Below are 7063 nucleotides of genomic sequence, written 5' to 3' on the forward strand. Positions count from 1 at the left end.
ATTTAATTACACTGTGCATGACAGAAACTAGGCCATTTGGGTATTGCCTTTGCCACCAGCAATTGACACCTGAGTGTTAATGAGCTGGTAATTAAAAGCTGGCACATACAGACACATTTTTCTGTCTGGGACTAGGTAACCATATGCTACATAACTTCGGTGCTAAGTGTTTCGTTAGCTCTAGAATTTACACAATTTGTGAGTTTTTGTTTTTTTTTTTTTTTAACTCAATTTATCCAGGTAAAAAAAAAAGATAAAAGCAAGTACTTTAAAGACATAAGTACTCATCATTTTCAAGTTCCGAAACTTTCTAAAACTAAGATTATATATTTGGAGAACAGATAGCTAGAAACTTTCTAAAACTAAGATTATATATTTGGAGAACAGATAGCTAGAAAAATAAAACTGTAGAATTTGTGTGGTAACAACGACTTTTGGTTTAAACCCACATTTACGAGACTTATATTTTGAAAGTCTTTTGTATTATAAAACAGTACCAAAAGCATGAATGCTTATATGTGGGGTAGGAAGTCTTTGGGGCAGCCATAATGATGTCCACCTCCTGGTACCGATTCCCTTGGGTAATCTGTTTTAAAGGGAAGCAAGATATAGTAACCCACTTCTAAGAAAAGAATGTGGTAGAAAGGAGGGTTAATTATGAAAAGGCTGTGGTTTCCATCTGGGGGAACTTCTTGTACCTTCTCTCACTCTCTTCGGGATTTCTTGTAGAGGTGTTGTAGAGGCAGCTCTGGCGAGAGGAATATGGAAAGAGATGGAGGCCCAACGAAAACCATGCGAGTGATGAGCTTGCAGTCAGACTTCTGTCAAAAGTTGCAACTTCGAAGGGAGGCTGGAGCTCCTGCTAGTTGCTTAACTGCAGTCTCAAGAGAGACTGAAGCCGGAGGCACCCAGTTAAGAAGCTACACAGAGTTTTATACCACACAAATTATGAGAGAATAAATATTTGTGATTTTAAGCTGCAATGTTTGGCGGTATATTGTGATGCTGCAATAGATAACTAATAACGATACGTAAGTGAGAATACTATCGTCTGCTACAGCTATATGAATTACTGATTTTTCTAGTTGCGAAGTTGCCATTTTCACAGCAATAAGTATAATGTACATGCACTATTTCTTTGCTTTTCTCTCCAATCTTCAGTTCTCTTTTCTTCTGCTCTTCCTCCTACCTCACAAAAAATGTCCTCACCATTATCTGCATTAATCTTCTATTGGCTTAAAAAAAAAAAAGTTCTCAGCAGATTAAAAAAAATATATTAAATTTAGTGAATTTTAGTTGTGAGAATTACTTCTAATTTTCTTCTTTGAAAGAGTTTGCTTTTCCATGAACCCTCTGTAGGACATACAGCCTTTTATATGCAGATCGGTGTAATTACACTTTGAAATAGTTTTATATTCCCTGTAGCTTAAACTGAGACATGAAAGGCCAAATGTTATATCCGACGGAAGGATATAAAAGAACATCTACATCAATCCAAAATGAGATATAGAAATGAACAGCTTTTTCCACAGCGATGTCAGTTTTTGACAGATTATTGAAAGATCTTTATAACTGCCGGAACTGCCCTGGGTAGCATAAAAACCCTGCCTGGGGATAGCTTCATCGGTTTGTATGTATTATTCTTTCAATACCAAAAGGTGAGTAGATGTTAAGTGAAACAAGTGAAATACCCTCTGACAAAAGCTTTAATTCTCTTCCCCAAAGATGACACCCGGCCCCACATGGTAAAACACAGTGTGATCCGCTGATGGAATGATGGAATCAACTACCCAATCTGTCACGCTAGAGAAGGCCGCCTAGATGACGAGGTTACACGTTAGGAAGTCGACAGAAAACCCACACGGCAATCGTCACCTCTGGAAATCTCGGTGACAGACAAGGGCCTTTTCTGCACCAGAAAGAAGTTTATCGCGCCAGTGACAAGAGAATTTAAGGTGCCACATTCTTTCTCATCACCAGTAGGAAGGAAAAAAGGAATACGATGGATTTTTGTATATTCCAAAGCTTGAAATCTACATTATATTTGTTTAAAAACAGACAAAAATCTAATTTTAGGTTTTTTAAAGGAATAAGCACTGCTAATTTTTAATATCTTGACTGCTTTGAGTTAAGTAAAAGTACATCTTAGAATTCTTATTTTGTTTCAGCCATGAATAAAGAATGCTTTTCAACATTAAGGGCATATTCTTTCCTGAAATTATAACACAAACAAAAGAATGAAATGCCCATCTCATCCGGGTTTGTTAAGTAAAGAGACATGTGTCTTAAAATTGAAGACAAAAATGTCCTAAATTCTAGTGTTTCTACAATGTGAAGATATTAAATAGAATTGAAATCAGAACGAGAGAGGGATAAAACTTTTTGAACAAAATATATGATTTGAAACACACTGACTCAAGCAGAATCAAGTAGGTGATGTATATTATACTTTGGTCTTGGCTAGAAAATGTTATGTGTTTGACACTTTACAAAGATTACCGCTTATTAATCTGTGAAGTACATATGGAAGAAAATGATGATAACTCAGGTAGTAGATGACAAACACTTAATTGTTAATTAGCTCTGCCTTTGCAATTTGAAAAAAAAAATACCAATTTTCTGCCTCTTTTTTTGAAATGATTGTCATGGTTTTGAAAAAATTCAAAAGCTTTAAACATATAACTCAATTTATAGATTAAGTTAATACTAGTCTCCATTCATGTTGATACTATAGGAAATATATAGACTATGTGTGATGGACAGCATGATTTCTCTGAATGTACTCTATTTAAAATGGTGTGACCTTGGTAAAGTTTTGCAGTTTATTTGGAGACTCAAAACAGTTCTCATATCTAATGTAGGTTCATAAATTAAATTTTAGTTGGGAATGATTTTAGACAAAACAATCTCTCTTTTATAGAGAGAATCTTTTGAGATCTGGGGCAGGGGCAGATTTATACCATACATTCACATGAAATACCTTGTTCGAGGTAGAAATAAACAAACAAATCAATCCCATAACAACCCGCAAAGATGCTCGTAGTTATTAGCAGTGGGAATAGTAGCTCTAATTTATATTGACAGGTGTTACAAACAATCTTTTCTTGATAATGATGATAAAAGAGCATCTCTACCATGATTTTTTAAAATAATTTCTAACTGTGGCATAAACTAACATAAGTATATAGAACTCATCTTGAAATCAAAACTAAGATAGTTCTGATGTTAAACTGAAAGCTAATATTTATTGTTTCATGTGGGACAGGTACTGTGTAGCCATCACAACACATATAAAAGATGCTATTTTAAAGTCATTTAAAGATATGAAGCTGTGAAAACTGTGTGCACTTGATTATTTCTTAATTATAAGGCTAGTGAGTATTGAAGCTGCGAGTTAACTTCTCACTTACGAATCCCTGATATTAGCTACCTTAAATAGTATGGGAAGGAGGTAAAATGAAACAATTAAGCAAATAATGTTTCATGAGAAATGTCCAAAATATATATTACATACTGAATCTTGAAGAAAAACTATTTTCAGATAGATAAATCTCTCTTATATTAAACTTGCATAGCCATGTGGTCACTGTGGCCTGGTAAGAGTAAAATAGATAGGTTTTGGTGGATGGTGGATTTATAGATACAAGTTATAATGTCTGTCTCCTGCATGGGATCTTCAATACTCATAGCGAGGATTCGCTTTTTACGCCTTTGATTATCCTAAGCACTCTGCACAGTTCTAGGCTAATAGTAAGCTTCATTTTTTTTTTAATGAGTGAATTTAATATGCAAATATATCAAAGAGCTCTGTGACTTCCTTTTTTATTATAAATAGCTTATACTATATTCACAGGAATATATGTTAACAGGTCAAAATAATCTCATGACTAGTAGAATTCATTTTCAGCACAGGTTTCTCTAGGGTTAATCGCACTACTTGAAACAATAAAAGCATAATTTTAGTTGTCGATTGTCTAAATTCCATAATTCCTTCTTTCATTATTGTTTGTTTTGGTTTGGCAAAAGAAAGCATGAAAAAAATATATTGATCTCAATTATCAAAAAATGTCATAGATTTTCTGTTTATATTTATATTTATTTGTAGAGTTCTGATCATATTTGATATTTCACAGCTGTGAAAATATCACAAATGACTGTTCAATAGTACTTGATTAAAAAATTATAGACTGATTTTTAAAATTGGGCACTGAAATTCGGGTAAATGGTTTATTTAGCCAAATGTTAGATTGAATATATAATGCATTAGCCCTAATTTGAGTGGTGGCAAGTTTTATCATGTGAACTAAAAAGAAATGATTGACCTTATTATTCCAAAAGCAATATGCTAAATTATAACTAGTGTTACACCTCACATCCAGTAGTAAAAATTTTTTCTTTTGTAATTGTTCTTTAAAATTCATTTTAAATACAAAGAACAAAATCCAATGAGGGAAATATTAGCAGTAATTTCTCTTATAGTCAAAATAAAGAGCTATTTGTGGACAAGTTTATGATATGCTACAGTTGATTAAATTCAGTACCATACTATGTGTTATAACATTCAGAAAGGTTTTTGTGATTTTTTTTTTTACAAGATCTATAAAACCACTGAATGGATTCCATTTTGTTTCACTTTATTGAGAACAATATATGTTTAAGGCTTATATATTATATATGTGTGTGTATGTGCATGTATGTGCATGTGTGTATGTGTGTGTGCATATGCTTTAATTTTTTCCATGTAAGCCTAACAAAATATTTCTTTGGTGAAATTTGTGTAATCAATACCAAATATTTATAAAGCATAGAGTTATTTTTTCAGGTTCTAATATATTTTATACTAAATTATTTTCAAAATCTAATTTTTGTTTCTTGCGTTTCCCATCTGGTCTTCATACATTATCATTCTATGATATGTTTCCAAAATAATGCTGGGAAATAGAGTGTTGATTTCTTCTTTACTAAAATATATTTTCATTATTTTTGAAGTAATGAAAACATTTCTATTTTTGTTGAGTTAGCTGACAACACCTTTTTCCATTATTTTATTTTTAGCTGGCTAAGTTTAAACTTGACTGTGTGCCTTTTAAAATTCAAAGTGAAACAATTAGACCATTTTACTTTCATTTTCCATCAGTTGAAGGATTAATTACTTCAAGTAGAGGACAATATAATGGCTAAATTTATGGCCAAAATGACCATCGTTGAAGATATTCTTTTCTTTCTGAAAAGAGTTGTGAAGTCCATCATAAATTTGCCAAGGAAAAAGACCCTCAGTTTTTTTTCTCAGTATCTGTCACTCTTCTACAGTCCATTTTTATGAAAAGGAAGTAAAATAATAAATTAAAAACCATTAGGTATGAAAGTTCAATCACATCTTCCTAAAATATACTCTTTCACCATTTAAGGTCTAGAGGTTTTTATACACAGCTAAGAAGACTATTTTTAATTTCATACTAATGAGATCACAAAAAATTGCCTAATATAACTTGGAATTTTCATGATAATTTAGATTTACATGATTTTCTTGGATTACGGAAGTAATTCAACAGATTTATACTTTGTTTTGTTATTAAACTAGTTTTAATCTTCATATGCTCATGGAATATACATGTGACAGTACCTAATAAATATAAAATAACGATTCTAATGCCTATAATACATTCAAGGTACAAAAAGAATTGAAAATAAAAATAAAAATTTTACTTTACTTACCGTAGTCATTCCAGAAACATAAAACTGCATCAACAATTGAAATTTAGAAGAAATATAAAAGTCATATAGTATTACTCTCTCATAACTGGAAGCAAACCTGTTTAGACTCCATAATATGCTACATTCATATAGGTTGCAAACAAATGCATGTTTTATTTTTCTGAAAATAAATCCTCCAATGATACTTTGCTACGTCATCATTTTCCTCATTTAAACACCGGAGTTTCCTTAGGTACCATAATATATATCTTTTTAACTTCACCGTTCCTCTTTCCATTCCAAAAATTTTAAATATGCATTTGTCTTTATTAGTCACAAACTGGTTCTAGTCTTCTAAATTAGAATACGGCAGTGAAATATTATTCTAGTTTTAACTTCTTAACTCCCAAAGATGTGTTCCAGAGAAGGCTCTACATGTGAGAGTCCTTCATATAAGTAAAGATTACTTGAGGAACTGTATTAAATCATCTTGTCTACAGAGTGAAGATCTCTGCTTTCTTTAATCTTCTGTTGCTATGTCAAATTGTCAAGTATTTTAGCTGTCTTTCAGACCTTCTCCAAAGAGCTTTCTCTTGAATTACACTGTTCAAAACTCTACATACTCTCTTAGCAAAATTACGACCATTGCTTATGATGGCAGAAGGATTGCTGTATCTGTTTCCTTCATTTTGTATTCCTATATCAAATTTTATTTAAATGTTATTCTTTTTAACTTACAACTGTGCCATCTGTCACTATTAATTTTCCTCTTTTCACAACACTTTCTTCTCTTGGTTTTCATCATATTGCATTCTATTACTTCCATGTGGGTATCTTTGTGTCTACTCAGTTTAATATATCTACTTTCTCCTCTATCTACACACTCTCTTTTCTTGGGCTCTGGCCCTGGCATTAGTCCCTCTTTACTTTTCTTGGGTTATCATATTCACCATCATGGTTTTAACTATCATTGATATACCTATGCTTATGAATTAAATTTCAACCTTTCCCTATCTCTGCCCATCTTGCTAGACATTCCCATGTTCATACTCTAAAATATATAGTATACTTTTGATAGTCTTGATTTTCTGAACCGAAGTGCCTCTCCCATAGAGAGTGCTCAGCTCATGTTGATAACAAATTTGCTTTATTGTGCAACTAGGTCAACTGTTCATACAGAATTGCATTTGGTTAAATATATCATATATGATTGTGTATTTATTTGTATATGGCACTAGTTCACAAAGATTTTGGTCAAGACCTCTTGTACACTCCTGAAAATCATTGAGAACATCCATGAGCTAGATTCTTCTAACTGCTTTCACATCCAATCTCTTGCTGTATAGTTTTATGATTAAAAAAATCTGAA

This window comes from Pteropus medius, unplaced genomic scaffold (genome assembly GCF_902729225.1).
Source record: "Pteropus medius unplaced genomic scaffold, Ma_sr-lr_union100, whole genome shotgun sequence".
NCBI classification, from domain to species: Eukaryota; Metazoa; Chordata; class Mammalia; order Chiroptera; family Pteropodidae; genus Pteropus; species Pteropus medius.